The sequence below is a fragment of the Ambystoma mexicanum genome, chromosome 9 (assembly GCF_040938575.1).
Source record: "Ambystoma mexicanum isolate Mex_15411 chromosome 9, UKY_AmexF1_1, whole genome shotgun sequence".
Taxonomy (NCBI): Eukaryota; Metazoa; Chordata; class Amphibia; order Caudata; family Ambystomatidae; genus Ambystoma; species Ambystoma mexicanum.
This window is the reverse complement of record NC_090931.1, coordinates 705727245-705750748: the sequence shown is the minus strand read 5'-3', so window position 1 is coordinate 705750748 and position 23504 is coordinate 705727245.

Sequence of the window (23504 nt, the reverse complement as noted above, 5' to 3'; positions counted from 1 at the left end):
CTGGGTCAATATACCACCTACTCCACAGTGCCGGTGTTTCGAGCACATATTTGCCGGTCGTACCAGCATTTTTGTGCTGGTGTTTCTGAGAAACCCATTGTCATAATTACGCCTTATTTCGGTCGTGACGGTATTTCCTGCAAGTGTCCTGGTAGGTCCTGCTTACTACATTGCCTGTGCTACCGGCAACGGTGGCACAGTGTGCAGTGTTGCCAGCGTCAGTGTTACTGGTGTTGCATATCAGAATACGGAAAAAGTGCTGGTAAAAGGAATTACCAGCACTTTATTTCTGGACTGGCACACTTGTAATGACCCCCTTTCTGTTGAAATGTATACACTGTGGAATTATACTTGTTTGTTGCCAGGCAGCTGTTGTATGGGACTCTCTACCATCGGTGGAGAGACAAAAGACTTGCTGGACAATTTATGAAATAGTTGTGTGGAACTCTTGACCACAAGTCGATAGGCAAAAAGCCTTAAGGATTTTTTTTTACTGTTGGTTATTCACATGTGGGAGACTTACCATGGAAGGGGAACTTTATTTGAACATTGTTATGCTATTGGATTTCCTTGTCCTTTTGAATCATTGGCTGAGATTCTGATTGAATATGGGGAAGGGGAAATGTACCTACATTACAAGGTGGCACTATTACTAGGCCTTACATATCATTGTTCATTTTTGTGATGTTTAAACTGCTATGCATTCCCTTGTTGAGTAAAATGTATGCACCAGTGTGAGGGACAGAATACTTTTGTTACAGTATTTCCTTATGCTTGTTTATAGGTAGGGAAATCCTGATTAGGTTAGGGACAGTGGGGTGTTTATCGAACCCATAAAATGGCGCCTGTTGAAAAAAGCTTCATAAAGTTGTCCGCCTCACATTTCTGACCCCTCAGAGGACTAATAGTGTGGAAGGGGGTGCAGTGCCCGAGCCTGCCAGGAATAGTGAGAGCCATGGCAAGGCTGAGCAAAACGCTCAACATACCTAATTTAAGAGAAGTCGTAGCCAGGGGCAGCCCTTCAGAATCAGATCTCCCAATGTCTCCTGGCCTCTAATAGGAAACAATGCTTCAATGGCCATAAAAACATGACTGCCAGATACATACGGGACATACTACAGGAAGCAGTCAGCTCCTTCACTATTTAAACCACTACCTTTTTACAATGAGCACCTCGCAAATGCTCAAGTCTTCAGTAACCTGCTTGTGTTTCCTATGCCTTGCTGTTCCTTGCTGTGAGGCTTTATCAGTAGCTGCTCTGTGCTCTGTTCCTTCTATGTTTTGATGTGCCTCCCCTTGCAGGTCTCATCAGCTCCTTATGTCTTCAGTACGGGGGCCTCTTCCATCCTTCTCTCCCCTTGCAGGTCAGCCTCATCTCCACAAGCACAAGATCTCTCAAAGCAGCTAGGTTGGACCCTCTATTTACAGTTCTATTACCTATGCCATTTCTTGCTAATGATTCGTACCAGTGGCATTCCTTGAGGTTGAGGTTCCTTATTCAAATGATTCAACATGTTCACTAGCTCCCTAAGCAGCACCTGACTTAATTCAGCCATATCAAACTGTGTGTTACGCTCACCTGGTCTCTGTGGAGGCGTTGGGGCACAGTTTCAGCCCTCCCGGAGGTGAGGTCGCTCAGGTCCGACTTTGCCCTCTATGCTTATGTGGTGACTGGTGGTAATAGGTGATGCTGCTCGGGACTGCTCCTGCATGGAGAATAGGGGGCATGAGTATGCCAGCTTGTGCGCCTGATCCCCTTCCAGATCCCTTCTCCAAAACTGTGGTACCAGTGGGATGCGCTGTCCCTGGAAAGCTCACCTGTTGATTAGTTTTGGCGAGCACTCTGCCCTGCTGCTTCTGGCAGCGGCGCTTGTATGATCTGGTCCGAGTTCCTTCACTGGTTCCTTGCACGTTATAGTCAAGTCCTGCTGTGACTAAGCCACTATACTTCAGGTAAGTGTTCCTGGTTGCCTTTGTCTTTCCTCGTTTGTTTTTGTTGTATTGTAAAGTTTGTTGTCTTGTATTGCTGTCCGTTCCACTTAAGATGTTTGCTCTTTTGCTTTTTTCCCTTGCAGGTGATGTTGCCCGGCAGAAGCTGCAGAGCTCGAGGCAGCAGCTGGAGTGAATGAGGAACAAAGCTGCAGCGGTACAGTATCTAGTCATTTGTTAACTAGGGGGCGCATGGGGATCAAATGCGGCGCGGCCTTGGACGGATGTTCTGACCTTGTCTGTCTTCTTCTTCAGGGGGTCCGAGTTCGTGGATGCGGAGTGCGGTGCTGCAGCGTTGGGATCAAGATCACTGGATGTTAGGAGATGAGTCTGCAGATGAAGCAATGAAACACCAGTTTCCTGGAGGTGAGTATTCAGGAGAACGCCTGGTTTCAAAGGTAAGTAAACTGGTCCAAGCGGCGGTGAGTGTCACGTTGCACGCAAGTCCACAGTAATGCGAAGCACCAGCCTTAAGGATGGAGCAGCTTATATAGCTGAGCTTCTGAAGCCACGCCCACCAGGTTCAGCCTGCCTGCCACACCCGATGAGTCAGCACATGAAGACCAGGCATAGGGAGCCACACCCGATGAGTCAGCACATGGGGATGTTCTCTGGAATAAAGGCTTTCTGCTCCTGGAAAGTTCTTGTAAAATTAAAGCTCTCCTGCACTGAAATAAAGTGTTCCTGCTCACATCTCTATATGAGCCTGGCGCCAAAGGCGTCAGGACTAAGTCCAGCCAAGGCCCCTGTGTTTATGGGTCCCAAAGGGACATAAGTGAGTCAAGTGACCCATTGCCCCCATCACTAGATGGTGTGGTTTTTGTGTTCTGGGGCCTGTGGCCATAACACTGTGCTCACAAGGAATTAAATCTCTTGCTACCATTTGTATAATAAATATTGCTATGTCTTACATAATGAGCACCGTGTTGGTAAAGCAATTCAAAAAGTCTCTGCAAAAGCTTCATAATGGGATTTTACATCCTTGAGGCATTAATATACAGTTACAGACTGTGAATCCCTAATCCTTTGTCTAACAACAAACCCAAAGACAAACCTCAAATTCATCCTGGTATAAAGACCACGACATACGATGCAAAATTAATGGACGCCTTTACTGAAGCCAGCACCAACCTAGTCATACAGCAGGAACCCCTGATAATCCTTGGAGACTTCAAAATTTGGTTTGATGAAGAAAGTGCTAACATGCAAAAAATCACTAGCCAAACAACTCAGGACAATGAAACTACATCAGCTAGTCAAAGGAGCAACTCAAGCGGTGGGACATACACTAGATGCAATATTCACCAGCAAAAACATCACCACAGTGCCAATACAGATCCCCCTGGAGCGACCAAATCATCATCCCCTTCATGATCATGGTTGTCACATCAGCAACCAAACAATGCAACAAACTGCTGACTATCATGAAAAGAAACTGGAGGACTATTAAAAATTGCAACCTAGTAGAACTACTGGAAATTAACACACCACTCTGGATGAAGCTGGCCTTGACAGAAAAAAAGAACTACTGCACAAATGGATCACCAGAACAATAAACGACATCTCCAAGGAAAAACTTTTCACCCAATCACGTAAAAGAGCAACAGCAAGCTGGTTTACCCTGCTACTCAGTGCCATGAAAAGAAAAAACAGGAAGCTTGAACTAGAATGGAGGAAAATAAACAACCTGGTGAAGAAACCACAATTCCAACGACATATCCACTCATACAAAAATGAAATCTATAAGGCCAAAAATAAATACTACGACAACAGAATCACCAAAGCCTCCAACACCCAAAAAGAACTGTTTAAAATCTTAAAGGAAATGAGAAACCCCCTGGCTGCAGGAACACACCAATACCTTCACTGAAATTTTGCAATCACCTCGCAGACCACCTCAAACAATCAGTTCCTTCCAACAAATCATACAAAGCAGACAAGCAACCACAACATGCAACATACCCAGTCATCCGAGGATTGCCAGAACAAACTCTGAAGCTTCACCCAAATATCAGCTGAGACATTCCTCATCCTGGTAAGCAACAGCAACAAAGCTGGCTCCCCCATGGACCCCTTCCCTCCAGAAATACAAAAATCAATCCTCACAAAAGAAACACCCATGGAATACTACAGAAACCTTTTCAACCAATCAATTTAAACAGGGAAAGTACCAAGATCATTCAAATCAGCTATATCAAGCCGCTCCTCGAGGACACAGCTGGAAACATGGAGGACCTCCAACTTCAGACCCATTTCAAACATCCCATACCCAACTACTTGAAATATGTCTACAGAATAACACAATAATTCATAGAAGAACACCTACTGCTGGATCAAGCACAAGTAGGCTTCAGACCAATGAAAGTAATAAACAGCACATCTCTCAATCTGGCACGATCTAAAGACTAATGCAGACTCAAACAAAAGCACAGCTCTATTAATTCTGGATCTCCCAGCTGCATTTCACATAGTCAACCATGACATCCTAATTGGGAGATTGGAAGAAATAGGAATCGCCGGCCTAGCCATGTGATGGATAGAATCCTTCCTAACAAACAGAAACTGTATTGATCAAAACTTTCAAATCAACCCCAAGAGAATCCACCTGCGGAGTACCACAAGGATCCTCCTTATCCCATTGTTTTTCAACATATGTATGGTGCCACTAATCAAACTCATTAAAAAAACTTGCCCTCACATGCTACAGCTACCTTGATGAGACACAGACTGTCTACAAAATACAAGATACACAGGAAGGAAACACAACACTGGAAGACTGCCTACAAGAACTCTATGGCTGGATGAACACTAACAGCCTCAAACTAAACCCGGGCAAAACAGAAATAGTGATCCTATCCAAAAGCGAGGAAAACAATCACTACATCCCATGGCCAACAGAAATTGGAACAGCACTGACTCCATCAGCGATAGTAAAAAAAACCTGGGAGTCTTGATGGACAACGAACTAACACTTGAGCCACAAGTAAACACCAGAATCAAGAAATGTTTCTTCCTCCCACATGCAGTAAAAAAGGGTCCTACCAAAACACTCACCATCATCGCACTCATGTCTAGAGTAGACTATGCCAACAGCCTATGCCTAGGAATGCCAGAACAACTAATAAAGAAACGTAAGCTGATGCAAAATACTTCGGCCAGACTCCTGCTCAACTACCACGAAGAGAACACATTACTCCTGCGCTGAAAATGCTACACTGGTTACCAATAAAACAGCAAATAAAGTTCAAAACAATGTGCATAATGCACAGAAAAATCTACGGCCAAGGAGCAGAGTTCTTAAATGAGAAAATAACCGTCTACCATCTGACAAGACTACTTAGATCAAGCAACGGCATTCTCTTAGAAACAAAACCATACAATACAAGAAAACTCGGATATATCTTTCTCACCTGGCAGCAATAACCTGGAATGAACTACCAAAAAACATACACATCACAAGGGATCATTTGGAGTTCAGGAAACTACTCAAAATGGGGATCTTTGCTCCAGAACCAGAAGGAAACGACTAGGAAGCATGCGCCCGACGAGAAGCAGTAACCTTGAAGAGTAACCCATGACCATACTTTAATCTCCCCTAACTGGAAGGCGGGGGGAGGACATCTCAACAACCCATGCCCACATAGGAAACATAGGTAGCTAAGGACCCCCCCAAAGGTTCGGCAGGGAGTGACCAGAACCCTCTATCCCAATCATTGCCAAGCCAGGGCAGGGAAGACTCCAACATCAGCAAGGTAGACATACCACTAGAGTAACACAGAGGAAAACAGTCACTCCTCAACACGCCTGCCAACTAAGCGGACAAACTACAATACCAAACACACAGGATAATCATAAATGTCAAGCACCAAAACGAAAAGACAGAGGTAAGGAAAACCTGCTAACCCAACTCTAAACCTCAACTTTCTGCATACACTTACCATACAGTATTTCACACAACCACATCTCTGCACAGCAATACACACATACTGCACCGCACTGCAACAGACTAACAACACATAATCCCTCACAACAGCACATGGGAAGTCAAACGGACCCAAACACTGCACTTAAGCTCAGCAAATGGTGCAAACTGGACTGAAGCTGCTAACAGGAAATTGAAACTCTCACGTTCCTTGTCCCACTAGACCCTTCTAACCACCCCCCTTTTTTCTCACCCTCCTTTTCAGATCCACCAGAGCACTTGGGGACCACTCTGGTGGTGACAGTGCACAATAGAAACACCTTTCACATTAACATTAATATTACAGATGTGCTATCACTTGCCCTAAAAGCGTCACCTATACCATTTTCCATGTGCGTTATTGGAGGTAAGACCCTTTTTTTAGGGTTTGCTTTGTATTTAATTATTGAATGTATTTATAGTTTATTTATAAGGTGCCCTCAGTGAATGTAGTCACTTTGTTGTGCCACAGGTGAAAGGGAGAGGAGAGAGTGCTCTTCACAGGCATGTTACATTCAGAACAGATGAATGCTGTGAACAAGCAAAAGTGCAAGGTACAGAAAGACATGCACAGTATATCAACAAGGAGCCAAGAGTGTACAGGCACTGCTCTCTGGCTTCTCTACCAGTCTTCTAGAAGCACAAGCCTGATGTGTATGATTGTGCCGCCAGTGACATTGCAAAGGGAGCAGTCTGACATAAACTGAGCTTCAAATGGACTGCACCAACCACAGCTGTCTCTATCCCATCCACTCCAGCCTCCCCGAGAGCACTCTAACAGGGTGGACTGCGTGTGTGATTTTCTTTGTTTTTTCTTTGCTTTTCTTTAGTTCCACTGACCCTCGCCCAACTTAACAGTGTACCATTCAAACCTTGAAGACTGCAAAGTTTGAACTTTTTGTAGTTCAAACTTTTGGTGGTATGTATTTTAACTCTTTTGGTGGGGTTGGTAAATTGGATCTGGTCATTTCGGACGATTCCGTCTTAATTCAGGTAGGGTTACCTTCAATGACTTTTGCCAATGCTTGGATTGATTTTTGGAAATATGACTCTTGGGGCTTCACCCCCTCAACTCTCATGCTGGCCCTTCCCTGGATCCCCACTCAGGTTGGCCCTGAATCATGCTGTGCCCATTGTCTTTGTGAATCCTTGGCTACATTTTTGGTTCCCTTGCACATTACATGCCTCACTGACCTCTGCCACTGTTTTCGATCTCCCCTCTGCTTCTCTGCTCTTTCACTGTTTTATTCTCTGTTCGCTCCTCCTCTTGCTTCCCCTCTTCTCTCTCTCCTCATCCTTCTTACTTTTTTCTATGCACTTACTCTATCTGATTGGTCCCGGACCTATTATGATAGTAACTTTGTTTGTCTCCTCCCCTCCTCCTTACTTGTTATCCCCTCCCCACTATCTGAAATGTCGTCTGGCCTAGTACGATAGTCACTTGTTTTGTTCCTCTCCCCCTTCTCCCTCACCGTGTGTAATTCTCCAGCTCTACCAGAAATGTCATCAGGCCTAGTACGGTAGATGCCTGTCTGTTTCCCATTTCCTTCCTATTTGTGTCTTAGCACTTTCACTATCTGAAATGTCATTAGGCCGAGCATGATAGTTTTTCACATTCTCGTTGTTCACTGCCTGTAAGAATGTTTTGTATTTTTCCCTTATTCCCTCCTTTTGTTGTGAAGCGCTTTGAAACACATTGTGTATAGATGCTCTATAAATAAAAAATCATCATATTTCCCACGTAACATCTCTAAAGGAGAAACGCCCATGGTAACATGTGGGATAAATCCATAGGCAACCACCTTATCTTCTGCAGCCTTTCTCCATTCAGATCCTTCTGACAAAGCTAACATAATGCTATTTTTGATAACTCTGTTAAATCTCTCCACTATTGTGTCTGTCTGTGGATGGTAGACAGAACTGGTCTTGTGCTAAATACCATTGGCTTTTAGAAAATCTTTCAACTCCTCAGCCACAAATTGCACACCATTGTCCGTTAAAATGTAAGTGGGATATCCCTCTTTTCTAAAAATGTTATCAAGGGATTCAATCACATTTTTTGCACACATTTTTTACCCAAGTAAGTTCTACCCAATGGGATAGCATGTCGACTAGAACTCTGCCATACCGACAAACTCCTTGACATGTGACAGGACCTACAATATCAAATCCCACTCTCTCCCAAAGCATGGAAGGGATGGACATGAGTCATCGGCTCAACTCTAGCAACGCATCCTTTAGCTGCAATCTCACAAAAGGCACACTCCCTGACCAGCCTCTCCACTTTTATATCCATTGCTGGAAACCAGTAATCTTGTCTAACTAACTGTTTGGTCTTGGTCATCCACTGATGACCTTCATGCGCCACTTCTAAAGTTTTTGGTCATACTCCTGCTGGAGGAAACGTTTTGTCTCCTCTTAAAATCATCCAATCCCTCATGAGGAGCTCATCAAATACATTTATAAATGGATCAGGTATGGTTCCTCTCCTGATTTCCCAACTCTTCATACCTGCCTCTGACCTTTCTTTTACATCTCTCAAGTCATGGTCAACTAACATTGCATCAAACCACTCATTTTCAGACACAACCTCCTGACTAACCTTGAGAACTTGTTCATCTTTATTTCCTTCATCACCCTCATCCTCTACAGCATTGATCAGTCTGGACCCGCAATCTGCTTCCTTATTTTTAATGCCTGCCAAATACTCAACATCCCAGTTATAGTCCTGTAAATTGGCAACCCATTTCCTAATCCTTCAGACTTTGTCTAGACGTTTCGAGGTTAGAATCTCCCTCAAAGTTTTTTGATCAGATCTGATGGTGTACTTAACACCCCATAAGAAAGGCCAAAATCTTTCTATTGCCCACTTTATTGCCAGCAATTATTTTTCTATGGTAGAGTAATTCCTTTCAGCCGTTCTTAACACTCTAGATGCAAACGCTATGGTAACTTCTTTACTACCATCCTTTTGAGAAAAAACAGCTCCTAACCCATGGTTACTGGCATGCCTAGTTATCACACTGTCTTTTCTGGGATCAAAATTACTCAAAGTGGGAGCCTTTGTTAAAGCATTTTTAATTTCCTGGAATTCTCTCTCATATTGCTCACTCCAGACAAATCTTACTCCCTTTTTTTAAACAAACTTCTCATGTGGAATGATTTTATCTGCTAACCTAGGCACAAACTTAGCATAATACTCTGCCATTCCCAAGAAAGCTATTACATTCTCTTTATCCAAAGGACTCAGAAAATGTATAATATTGTTTATCAAATCAGATTTTGGTTGAATGCCTGCCTCAGATATTGTGTATCCTAAATACTGGAAACTTATTTTATTGAATTTGCATTTATCTCTGCTCAATGTCGGACCTGCTTTCATAAAAATGTCCAACACTTTCCTCAATCTATCATCATGCTCTTTGCTGTCCTTCCCATAAACAAATACATCATCCTGAAAATGCAAAACTCCATCCATGTCCTGAAACAGTTGATACATAATCCTTTGGAATAGAGCAGCTCCTGATATTAGTCCAAAAGGCATTCTTTTACATTGAAATAGACCTTCTGGAGTGATAAATGCAGTTACATTCGTAGTGTCAAGAAACCACGGCAGGCTAAGGGGTTTAGGCTTCTGCATCATCCCCAGAAGTCCTTGTATTCTGGTGCTGCGGCTCCCATCTTACCCCGTTGCAAACGACACAGGATTAGGGCGCTTCGGTCTACCTATTCGCTCCGTACTTCTTCCAAGGAGCATTGGGGATTGCCATGGAAACGCTGGCGTTCCGCGTTCCGTGTGTATCGGCACGGCCAGCCGTTTCTTCATGGTCACGTGAGAACATTTTGTACCTTAATAGTCTCCTCTCACAACTAACTTACTGCTTCTGAATCTGGTATTCTACAAGCTACATTACTTTGTGATTGCTCGTCTTTGAATCTGGCTACGTTTTACGGATTGGATTTGTCTAAGCCCTTATCTGCATTGTTTTTGGACCGCTCTGTTATTTGGCCTCGGCACGAACATTATTCTCCGCCTGCTCTTCGGATTTGTTTACATATCTGCTCGAACGTTGCCAGGAACTCTGAACGCCTTGAAACCTTGTTTTCTCTTGTGAATTGGTTTTGTTCTTTGTACACATCACTCGGTCTGTCTCGAGTCTGCATTTAACTCATCTGGACCAGAAACTTCAGCGGAGCGTAAGTGTTACACAATGCCTTTCATTCCTGATTTTCCCTATCAACTGCCCATCGATCTACAACAGCTACCACCTTCTCTGGCATTCTGGATTAGCGACTGCCTTGTGAAAGCTCTTAAGCATCCTCGTTTCGTCGGGTATAGGGTTTGGATTACTTGGACCCTAAGACTTTATTGTGGCACTTTTTCAGGCATCTGCGTGCCGGTGGGTGTCAGGCATTATTGGATTGTGTTCTCTCACTGGACTTCTGTGACACTTCTCCTATACTGATGCTGTTCCTACTCTCTTGGTAAGACTTCCTTTTTCTATGCTGGTCAGTTTTGTTACTCATTGATTGTTGTCCTTCCTGTTCATTTATTGGTACCTTTTGGTCCTTCCTCAAAGGATAACAATCCACCACGCCTTACATTGCCTATTCCCATGGTGTTCTTCTACTTCTGTTAAAGATCAGCGGTGTTCCTGAGGCGTTAACCATATTTAGGCCAATAGACTCCTCAGCCAGTTCATATGTACTCCTGACGGGTACATTGGCAAAAAGAACTCATCGGCTACACGAGTTCAACTGTCTGCTAAAGGACTACTCCGTGGAATTCCTGGAAACTCCTTTCATATTCAGAAGCCTTATAAAATGGAACCCTCAGAGGACTCGCTAGGCGCTTTGGTCCAGTTGGTTGTTGGTTTGCGGGCAGATATGACTGCCGCACACAAGTCCACCCAAAGGCAGATCCATGACCTCCAACAGGGTATTCATGCAGCCGGAGCTAATGTTTCTACTACACCTTCGGGGTCTGCTTTTCCCACGGGTGCATCCTCTGTGCAACAGGACATGGTGACCCTAAAACCTTCCGGACATATTTCAATGTCGGCTACATTTTCTGTGCCGCCCTTCCGCATTTCCCGACGCCACAACCAAGGCAGCCTTCATCCTATCATATTTGGGCGGTACGGCTGCTGTCTGGGCTAATCCATTATTGGAACAAGGCAGCCATCTGCTCTATGATTGCGATGCATTGATAACAGCTATGTCGCATGTTTTTGATACCAGGTACAAGGCTCAAGCGACAGACCTAGAGTTACTGGCCTTACAACAGGGAGACACCCCCTTGCTCACATACTTGGCCAGGCTTAATCAATTGGTGGTTGAAACCAGATGGCCAGAAGAAAAGAAGGCTGCTTTATTTTACAAGGGACTTTCATATGGGTTGAAGGACGTTCTAGCTACAGTACCTGTGGTCCCTACTTCTTTTTATTCCCGGAATTGTTGGATCTGGTTCTCCAAATCGACGCCCGTAGCTTCTCTTCCTGTTCAGGTTACCGCTGCTTCCTCCCCCGCAAATAACAGAGCCCATGCAGATAGGGGCGATCTGGGGTCCTCTGTCTACAGAAAAAAGGGAACATCGAAAAAAAGTGCAATCTGTGCTTTTACTGTGGCTCCTCAGAGCATTGCCCAAAAAAGCCCAAGAAGCAGGGAAACGCCAGAGCCTGGCAATAGAGGGAGCCCCTATTCCGAGCGAAATGGATCTGGGCTCCGCTGTGTCAAGTCTGTTCATAGTACATGCTACCTTGCCATTTCCCATGAAAGAACCCTGGCCTGTTCAGGCTGTATTGGACTCTGGGGCGATTGGGAACTATATCGATGCTCAGTTTGTGCAGGATTGGTGCATACCTGTCATGCCCAAAGAACAACCAGAACTTGTTAACGCAGTTGACGGTACAACACTGTTATCTGGTTTGGTCACGGAACGCACCTTAACTATTACCATGACTCTTGACTCTGGACATACGGAGGAAATGACCTTCGACGTCATAGCTGCACCTCAGTTTAAGATCATCTTGGGGTTACCTTGGTTGGTTCTACATGACCCGTTTATTGACTGGTCACTTGGCTCCATCACTTTCTCCTCCAATTATTGCAATGAGCATTATCTGCTGGCAACTTCCGAGATTGTCAGTCCGGGTTACCCTTTGTCTGACTCAGCTCCCACGATAGGGGCTGTTTCTGCTGTTCTGCCAAGTAAGTTTAAGACCTATAAGGACGTGTTTGATAAGGTCGGGGCAGAGGTGCTTCCCCCGCACCGTCATTATGATTGCCCCATCAACCTTGTGAAGGGGGCTCGCATACCATCAGGGCGTATCTACTCTCTCACACAAAAAGAGAATGTTGTACTCGGGGAATATCAAGACAAAGCACTTGAGACTGGTTTCATACGCCCCTCTCAGTCCCCGGCTGCTTCCCCCATTTTTTTTGTGCCCAAGAAAGAAGCAGATCTAAAGCCATGTATTGATTATCGGGAACTTAACGCAATTACCATGCAGAATCAATACCCGATCCCCCTCTTTTCGGTGTTGTTGGACTAATTGGGTTCCTCTGTGTATTATACCAAATTGGATTTACGTGGAGCCTACAACCTGGTGAGAATGAGAGCTGGGGAAGAGTGGAAAACGGCCTTCAAAACCAAATACGGCTTATTTGAGTATCTTGTTATGCCGTTTGGTCTTTGCAACGCTCCAGCTACGTTTCAGAGGTTTATCAATGACGTCTTGAGCGATATCTTAGATCAGTTTGTCATAGTCTACTTAGATGACATTTTGATCTATTCCTCAACCTATGAAGACCATGTACAACACGTATCCAAGGTCTTGCAGCGTCTACGAGAAAATCGTTTGTACGCCAAATTGGAAAAATGCCTGTTCAATGTTCGGGAGGTCGAATTCCTTGGTTATGACATCACAAGCGGAGGCATCAAAATTAGTAATAACAAGGTTGGAGCCGTTATGGACTGGCCAACCCCTACTACAGTTAAGTCATTACAGTTGTTTCTTGGCTTTGCAAATTTCTATAGGCGGTTCATTCATTCATTCTCTGAAATTGTAGCCCCGTTGACCGCACTGACCAAAAGCAAATGTCGTTTTGACTGGGGTCCTGAGGTCCAATTGGCGTTTGGTGCCTTAAAGGCAGCTTTTACTACTGCACCGGTGCTTCAAGATCCCAATGCCAATCAACCCTTTTTTGTAGAGGCGGAAGCCTCGGAAGTGGCCGTGGGTGCAGTACTGTCCCAGTTGTGTATTGACTTTGGTCTTTTACACCCGGTGGCCTATCACTCACGCAAATTGACTCCTTATGAACAAAATTATACAGTCACTGAGCGGGAGTTGTTGGCTATAAGGGACGCTTTCACGGCCTGGAGACACCACTTGCTTGGTACAACCACACTGGTACAGGTATACACCGACCACTGGAACCTCCTTGCTTTGAAATCAATCAAGGGTACTACCGTGCGCCACGCCAGATGGCATGAATTCTTTTCTATGTTCAATTTCACATTGACTTTTCGCCCCGGCTCACTGCATTCAAAGGCGGATGCTTTGTCCAGAATGCATGGTTCTCCTTCTCGTACCTGGGATGGTAACATTCTTCTGCATAACCAAGTCGTGTGTGCTTGCACACTGCAACCTTCGTTGAAGGACATCATCCAGAAGTGGGTGGCCACGCGTCCAACTGAAATCCAGGATTATAACATGGACATCATTCGGTCTTTGCCCTATGTTCAAGGGCGCGTCTATCTCCCGGATCAGACGACTAGACGCATTGCACTACAATGGTGTCATGATTCTCTTGTGGCAGCTCACCCTGGCAAACGCAAGACTATGGAATTGCTTCGTCGTTGGTGCTGGTGGCCGTCTATGCACCGGGATGTGGCACTTTACTTAAACTTGTGCTCTATTTGTGCACAAAGCAAAACCTCCACGAATAAACCAGTGGGTCTCTTGCAACCACTACCTATTCCCGAACATCCCTGGTCCATGGTTTTGATGGATTTTATCGTCGATTTACCTCCGGTCCAAAATTATGATACTATATTGGTGGTCGTAGACTATTTCTCTAAATTGGCCTTGTTTGTCCCTTGCAAGGATTTACCTACCGCTACTGTTCTAGCAGACCTTTTTCTAAGGAATGTGTTTCGGTTTTTTGGACTTCCGGACATAATCGTCTCGGATCCGGGAACACAATTTACTTCTCGCTTTTGGAGGCATATTACGTCTTCTATTGGCATCGAAAATCGATATTCCAGTGCCTATCATCCGCAGACGGACGGCCAAACTGAACGCTTAAATGCCACTCTTGAACAATATTTGCATTGTCTTAGTCTGCAGTATCAGGAATCTTGGTTTTCTATATTGATACATCCCGAGTTTGCCTACAATAATTCTTTGCACACTTCAACCGGTTCTACGCCTTTCTTTGCTATGTATGGTTAGAACCCACGCACACTTCCTCGTGATTTGTCCCTGGAGATTGCTAACCCGGCTGTGGCTAGTTGCCTGTGCAATCTTTTGGCTGTACATACGGCGGTAAAAAAACACTTATTGGATGCTAAAGAACACTCCAAGTTGTTTGCAGATCGTCATCGGTCTGCTGCACCGTCATATCAGCCTGGTGATACGGTATGGCTCTCCACGAAGTATCTTCGTTTTCCTGGTCGAAGATGTTTGCTTCCACTTTGTGTGGGTCCGTACCCGGTGCAGGTTGTGATCAACCCAGCTGCGGTCAGACTGGAATTGCCTACATCATGGAAGGTCCATCCTGTCTTCCACATTTCGTTACTTAAGCCCTGTGTGGAAGGCACCAGACTCCTGGATCGTCTGCCTCCACTTATGGTTCACGGCTCTGAGGAGTATGATGTTAATGCTATCTTGGATTCCAAGCTATCCAGGGGTGTGCGTCTCTTTCTAGTGGACTGGAAGGGTTATGGGCCGGAGGATCGGACCTGGAAACCCACTTCCAATATACATGCCCCTTGACTTCTCTCGCATTTCTTGTCATCCAGGAGCGGGAAGGTCTCATTGGGGGAGGATACTGTCAAGAAACAACGGCAGGCTAAGGGGTTTAGGCTTCTGCATCATCCCCAGAAGTCATCGTATTCTGGTGCTGCGGCTCCCATTTTACCACGTTGCAAACGACACAGGATTAGGGCGCTTCGTTCTACCTAATTGCTCCGTACTTCTTTCAGGGAGCGTTGGGGATTGCCTTGGAAACGCTGGCGTTCCATATTCCGTGGATCATGTGTCTCGGCATGGCCAGCCGTTTCTTCACGGTCACGTGAGAACATTGTACCTTAATAGTCTCCTCCCACAACTTACTTGCTGCTTCTGAATCTGGTATTCTACAAGCTACGTTACTTTGTGATTGCTTGTCTTTGAATCTAGCTACGTTTTACGGATTGGTTTTGTCTAAGCCCTTATCTCCATTCATTTTGCACCGCTCTGTTGTTTGACCTCGGCACGAACATTATTCTCCACCTGCTCTTCGGATTTGTTTACATATCTGCTTGAACGTTGCCAGGAATACCTGATACAGCAGCACAAGGCGCTCCACCCGCAACCGCAGCACCTGCAAATAAAACGAAAGGCAAGGTTAGACACTTAAAAGACATTAAGTTTAAGGTCACGCTACCATCAAACCTCACACTTTCCCTTAAACCATCACTTACCAGTTGTCGGACACTGCAGTTTCATCCATCTTCATCCCGGCCGCATTCTGCGTCTCCACAGCTGCTTTTGGGCCCCAATTCCACCTATTTGGAAGAAAGCAGAGGAGAAAATGTTATTCAGAAATTAACAACATTGAGAGCAACAATACCAAGACAGAAAATAGAAAGAGGAAAATACAAGAGACATTAAGGGACACTTACCACCAACTAGGAGGAGCACAGTCGCAGCTGGACTGGTCTATGCCTATCAGGGATCAATGAAGCAACTAGATCCCATCTACAAGCACACCTGCCAGAAGTAGCAGGATGGAGAGCTCATCCTCCATACTTACCAGGTGAGCCTTAGGGGCACCTTGGGTTGAAGCGTTTGGGAGGTACAACAGTCACCAATCAGCACACTCACGTTTTCTCATATCCGGAATGCCTTGAAACCTTGTTTTCTCTTGTGAATTGGTTTTGTTCTTTGTCCACATCACTCGGTCTGTCTCGAGTCTGCATTGAACTCATCTGGACCAGAAACTTCAGCGGAGCGTAACGACTACACAATGCCTTTCATTCCTGCTTTTCCCTACCAACTGCCCGTCGATCTACAACAGCTACCACCCCCTCTGGTGTTCTGGACTAGAGACTGCCTTGTGAACGCTCTTAGGTGTCCTCGTTTCGTCGGGTAAAGGGTTGGGTTACTCGGACCCTAAGACTTTATTGTGGAACTTTTTCAGGCGTCCGCGTGCCAGCGGTTTTCAGGCATTATTGGATTGTGTTCTCTCACTGGACCTCTGTGACACTTCTTCTATACTGATGCTGTTCCTACTTTCTTGGTAAGACTTCCTTTTTCTATGCTTGTCAGTTTTGTTACTCATTGATTGTTGTCCTTCCTGTTCATTTATTGGTACCTTTTGGTCCTTCCTCACAGGATATCAATCCACCACGCCTTACATTGCCTATTCCCATGGTGTTGATCTACTTCTGTTAAAGATCAGCAGTGTTCCTGAGGCGTTAACCATCTTTAAGCCAATAGACTCCTCAGACAGTTCATACGTACTCCTGAGGGGTACATTGGCAAAAAGAACTCATCGGCTACACAACGAGTTCAACTGTCTGTTAAAGGACTACTCCCTGGAATTCCTGGAAAGTCCTTTCACCTAGAGGAAGGGTGAAGCACAATTTGATGATATGCAGATTTTAAATCTAATGAACTCATAACCATGGCATTCTTAATATTACCCCTGCACTTGTGTGATCTCAATTTCACCTAGCCTAATAAGATCATTGTCTCAGTCTTCCCTCTGGTCCCCCTCCCTTGCCTCGTCACGCCTTGGAACACTTGTGTATAGGCGTGTTATAAATGCCATATCATATCATACCTAACAGCTCATTAATATTGGGCTATAGGTGTCTATCAGGTATTGCACATCTGACTGATGTAAGATCTATGCATAATCTGAGTTTGCCATTGGGTTTGTGAACTACCACTAATGGAGACACCCATTCAGAAGCCTCTATCCTCTCAATGACTCCTTGTTTTTCCATAGACAGTAGTTCATCCTTAACAGCAGATCTAATTGCTAAAGGAATATTTCTCAATTTCTGTACTACTGGTCTAGAACCATTTTTAATTCTGATTTTATGCATAAAACTTTTTTAAGGTTTCCCAGTTCCTCACGAAAAACGTCATGCTGTGTTAAATCATTGCCATCTCCTATTGCATACACACTTTCTTCTGCATTGGTGTCAAGCTTTATTTGAAGCCTTGTTTTGGTGTGACCAGCTCAAAAGGGGATTTCTACCCTTTTTCGACACATACTTTCCCTCTGGCTGATCTATCCTTAAACTATAAATTAGACCAAACCAACCTTCGATATCAATTTTCTTTCCCCCATAAGCTACTAGTCTGATGTCTACAGGATTGAGAAACACATTATTTACCATTTTGGTCTCAAAGATGTTTGGCAACAAGGTATATTTGGCTCCTGAATCAATTACCGTCCCAAATTATACCCCTTCCATTTCAATAACAGCTGTAGGCTTTTCTGCATCTTCATCTTGGACCACCAGATTATCATCTGAATGTATGTCAATGGGACACTTGCAGTCCTCCATTACTTCACATAGGTTTTCACTTCTTGTTCTACAACATGATGAGAAATGTTTTTTTCTATTGCATCTTTTGCATGTTGCCTTGAGAGCAGGACACTTATCGCTGCTCGCAAAATGAGTGAGACTGTCACATCGAAAGCATTTTTTCCTTTCACTTTCTTCCTTTTTCTCCTTGTACTTTTTTCTGCTTTCTCTTCTGAAAGTTTTTTTTTCCAACTTTTCTACCTTGTACTGCTGATATTTCCAATATCTGTGTTTCTTCTATCTTCTTTTCATTAAGTTCAGCTCTTTTTTCCAATTCCTTGAAACTTTTGTGTGTGTTCGACTTCCTTCGCTACTCTTATTACTTTTAGCCCACAGCGCTTCTCTTACTTTTTCGTTACTGCATTCATGCATGAATTGGTCTCTTCGCCTTTCATTTAATGTATTTCCAAAGTCACAAGATGATGCTAGACCTCTTAGTGCTGTGATAAATTGTTCTACAGGGATTCTAGAATGGCCTCAGAGTTGCAGCTTGAGGCAGCAGCTCCTGTTCCCCACCCGGGCAACCGTGTGAAACCTGCTGATATTGGCTGGAAATGTCTGGAAAGAAGAAGAAAGAACCTGTGGACAATCCCCTCCCCAAGAAGTCTAAACAGGTTGCGGAGGATATTGATGATGACACACCAAGCAGTGCTGACATTTTGAAACTGCTTAAGCAGGTAGCCAGTGATATGATTGAAGTGAAAACAACTTTAAATTACTTGTCTGGGGCAGTCAATGGTCTGGCAACCCGCATGAAGGATGTTGAGGGGAGGACTGCTGGCTTGCAAAGGGAAGCCTCAGGAAGCTACAGAGCCTACCAAGAATTGCAGGAAGGGATGGCGAGGCTCCAACTGACAAACATGAACTTGGAAATTCAGACCAGAAATAACAACTTGCGCTTGTTTGGTGTTAAGGAGCAACCTGGGTCTAATTTTGTTCATTTTCGTTACGAATATTTTCAAAATGTGTTTACCAGGAAGTGATGTGCAGTTGAAAGATTTGGATATGGTCTTTAGAGCTGGGAAATTGGACTCTGGGAAGCCAAGGCAAATTATTGTGAAATTTGTGAAAACCAGTATGAAGGAGGACATACTGCGTATTGCAAGGACACAGGTTTCTTTATTTTGGGATGGAGTCCCATTTGACATTTAGCCTGACTTTCCAAGGGAAGTGGTCCTGATAAGAAAAGCATTTTGGGAGGCCAAGCGCATGGCTAAGGAACGTGTTATTAAAACTTCATTCCTGAAGGCTGCTGTTTTGAAACTTTTTTTTTACCGGAAGGTGTGAAACGTACAGAAGCCCCTGAACAGGTTTGTGCCTGGCTTGGAAATTACCCTTGTCTGGCTCCACAAGCAACAACTTCATGATTGTTTGCCTCTATGTTCATAATTGTTATTATTGTTTTTATTTCTGGCTCACTGTTCTTTTGCTAAGATTTCTAAATCTTTATCAATTTCGGCGAATTCATTTTATTCATTGTTATTTTCTGGAATTTGAAATGTTTCAGTTAAACTGTTGTGCGAGGTTTGTTTTTCCATTCACGGTGCTTGAGGCCGTGTTAGAGTAAGGGACCTGTTGGCTGTGTCATCACGTTACGTAGCGTTGGGTGACGTTGAGCAGGATGTGGATGTTGCGTAATAATGGCATGCCTTCGGATGGTACGGGATGGTACGGATTTGTTGCTACATTGTCCGGATACCTTTGTTGGCCAGTCCGGGAGGTTTCAGGCTGGTTTTCTGTTTCTCCCCGTGTCCCCTTTCCGCATATACTGTTCTCTCTCGCAAGATGCTATACCTTTCTCCGTGTGCATGTACTGCCCCCATATTGCACCTTCTATATGCTCGAGCTTCACCACACACACTGTCACTTCTCCCCATACTACCCTCAGGCACTGTCCCCTCTACCCAGATGCTGCCCGCTCGCCAGAAGTTGCACCTTCTCCACAGGATTCTGCAAGCTCTCCCCGTACACTGCACCCCCACCAATGCCCCCTCTTCCCAGAAGCTACGCCTCTCCCCGGACGCTGCCCTCTCTTCCAGAGGTTGCTCCCTCCCCAGACCGATCTCCTCACCTCAGGAACTGCCCCCTCTCCCAGGCTTCTTTAGATTGTGCCAGTTCCATGGTCTCTCCCTTGATCTTGCATGCCGGCTGTCGTAGTTTATGTATCATATCTGTATTGTACCCACTGTTCTACTCATGTGTTTATGTTTGTTTTTTTTTGTTTTTTTTGAATGACCGATATGGTCAGTTGTTGAATTATTTGTCTTTCTGTGCTGGGTTCACACACGGTCTATGATTATAAGTATGCTGACTACAAGAATGCATAGATCAGTATTTTATGATGCGAAGTGAAATACAGTTTATAGGTAACAAATTCGCTACGTGACTACTAATGCAGCTATTGAAAAATTGTTTTTAAAAGGATTCTAGTGACATGGATGTAATATGCTTGTAGTTTGGGTGCATTGTTTTACCTGTGGGGGGATCTCCATGCCTGTCTTTGTGCTCAGATTGCTGCCCACTGCAATCTTATAGATATTTTTTTTCCCCCATGTTTTTCCTCAATCCGCGCTGTGCCAGGCATACACACAAGGGGTAAGCGTATTTTCAGGCACTATATCACGGACCGATGTGTAGGTGGAGTATATGATAAGGAAAGTGAACGCATGAAGCATAACAGTCTCCTGTGTTGATGCCCCTTCGCATTAACAAAGGCAGTGGATTAGTCGCCGGTTGTGGGAATCGTTTTGAGTGCTCAGACGTGCTAATTTCTGCAGTTTTTCTCTTTGTTCTAGATGAATTACCATGTTCCTGGTTTCTTGTGGAGAGGTGGATTTTGGTATTGTTTGTTAATACGATGGATGCATGTGTCGTGAGATTGGAAATGGGATAATTCATGTTGTGTTTTTGGTCAATGTGGTTCCTTTAAACTGTGTGGATGGTAGTTTTTTGGATTGTTATGAGGGTTTATGCTGTGACGTTCGCTGGTGGGGGTGGATTGGCTCCTAAGGGCGTGTGGGGGATTGTGGTTGTGTTTGTGTTAGTTACCATTCAGAATTTGCCATAGACCGCATTAAGACATCTAGTGTCCCTTATTACAATGTGCGTGACTGCTCTCATATGTGTGTTTATGATGCAGTATATATGGGCAACTGGGTAGTTACACCCAACATATTGCGAGTAGTTGCTGGGCGAACATTCCGGTTTTACTCTCCTGGAATTTAGGTTGTGGATCTAAGGGGGTATTCTGGTGGTATTACTGTCCAAGATGATTGTTCCAGATTTTTGGTTGTGAATGTGAATAGTTGGCTTTGTTATTTTTACGTTTTAGGGTATGCTTTTGAAGTAAATTTAGGGTGGGGATGGGAATTTGAGTTTGGTGTCTTCTTGGAAGTTTAGTGCTTGTAGAGAAGTTCTACCTGCTTGTTGCCTTGCTGCTGCATCATCTCTGCAGTGAGCCATCTACTTGTAACTGTTACGGATATATTTCTTGTAATTTAATGCCCTATTGGGGAGTGTGCTCTATCTTCTATCCTTTCTCTCTTCTGTTCTTTCTACCGGTCCTATTTTTCGACTGTGATTACATATGTTGTATAATGAACCAAAGTAAGAACTGTACTATGGGCACGAATATGGTGAACCATCTGAATGTCATCTCATGGAATGTTAATGGACTTAATAATGTAGTGAAAAGGACCAAAATATTGTCTCATCTATGTTCAAACTCATGCGATGTTGCCTTCCTCCAAGAGACGCATTTGGAAGATCCTGAGGCTGAATAATTAAAGAGGGGCTGGGTAGGGGATACTTTCTTTTTTCTACTCACTCATCCAGCAGAAGAGGTGTTTCAATACTTATTAAAAAGAATCTGCCTTTATCAGTCATTGCAAGCAAAGGAGACAAAGAAGGAAGGGTCATTTGTGTGTTGGTCAAGATTCAAGGTGTGGACATTCTCCTGTGTAATATATATGGACCAAATTTGGATGATCCTTTATTCTTCCATGAGATGGCTCAGTTGATTCAGAGTTTCAAAATTGATTCAATTATAATTGGAGGAGATTTCAATCAGGTGATGGACTCAGCATTGGACCGATCAAATGGGGATTGTACTAGAACTCCAACTAAATGTAAACGGTCTTTGGAAAGTTTAATAAAGGAATTTAACCTGGCTGACATATGGAGAATGGAGCACCCGTCAGACGGGGATTATAGCTTCCATTCTCAGTGTCATGATACATATTCTTGGATTGATTTCTTCTTGACATCTGGACGGGTGACTTCGAGCTGCTATGATAAAGCTATTGGACTCATTGCCTTGTCAGACCACGCACCTGTTTCATTTCGGTTGTCATTGCAGCACTCTTTGGTTGAATCTTTGAGATGGAGAATGAATTCTTATATGCTGAAAAATGACCAAGTCAGGCAGGAAGTGGCGGAGGAAATTGATAGCGTCATCCAAATTAATAAAACTGCTGATGTTAGAATGTCAACAGTCTGGGAAGCGCTGAAATGCTTTGCTCGGAGGGTATTGATCTCAAAAACTGGCAAATTGAGAAAATTGAGAATAAAGGAAATTCAGAGACTCTCTTCTGAGGCAAAGCGCCTAGTTGTTTTATTTGCAGCAAGCAAAGATGAAAACACAAAAAATGAACTGCGAAAAACTAAGTATGAACTGAACAAACTCATCTCTAGCCAAGTTGACTATGCGCTGTTCAGTCAAAAGATTAATTATTTTGAGAATGGTGAGAAAGCAGGGAAGTTACTGGTGCATAGGCTGAAGGTGGTTGAAAGTGATCGCTTTATTACCACAATCAGAGGCCTTGATAATACATTGGAGTTGTAGCAAAGAGGTATTAACAATTTATTCCGTGTATTCTATGAAAAACTTTAACTCTGAACTGTCCTGTGAAAATGCAGATATTGAAAACTTCCTTGACTCGCACGTTCTCTCTCGTCTGGCAGCGGATGAGGTGGCAAGCCTGGAGGGGAAGATGGCAGTAGATGATATTCAACATGCAATCTCAAAGATGACTGTAGGTAACTCGCCTGGCATTGATGGACTACCTAATGCATTTTACAAAGCCCTCCCTGATACTGCAATACAGCTTTTGTGTGATGTTTTTAATGAGGCCTTTGAGTCTGGTTCTCTACCTGATACTATGAGACATGCATTGATTACGGTGTTGAGAAAGGACCGATCTGCGACCAGGGGCGAAAGTTATCGGCCGATCAGTCTGATAAATTGTGACTGCTAAATTTTGGCCAAAATCCTGGCTATTCAACTGGGTAAGGTCATTCCAACTTTAATGCATGAAAAACAAGTAGGTTTTGTCTCTGGCAGAGCGGTGGCGGACAACATGAGACGCCTGCTGTTGACCATTGAGAAGGGGCATAATCAACCTATTGCCAGTGCGGTCCTTTCCCTAGATGCTGAAAAGGCATTTGATCGTGTTGAATGGAATGTTTTGTTTGCATGCCTGGGAAAAATTAATTTTGGGCAACAATTCCAACGTTGGGTTAAGCTGTTGTACAACAACCCTTCTGCTAGTGTGCTGACGAATGGTCTTATTTCTGATCCTTTTGAACCTCATCGTGGATCGAGGCAGGGCTGTCCGCTTTCACCCCTCCTGTTCATTTTGTCTATGGAACCACTTGCAGTAAGTTTGCGGGCGGATGTACACCTTCAGCCTGTAATTGGAAATGGTCAGAATAACTTGATTTGGTTCTATGCAGACAATTTATTGA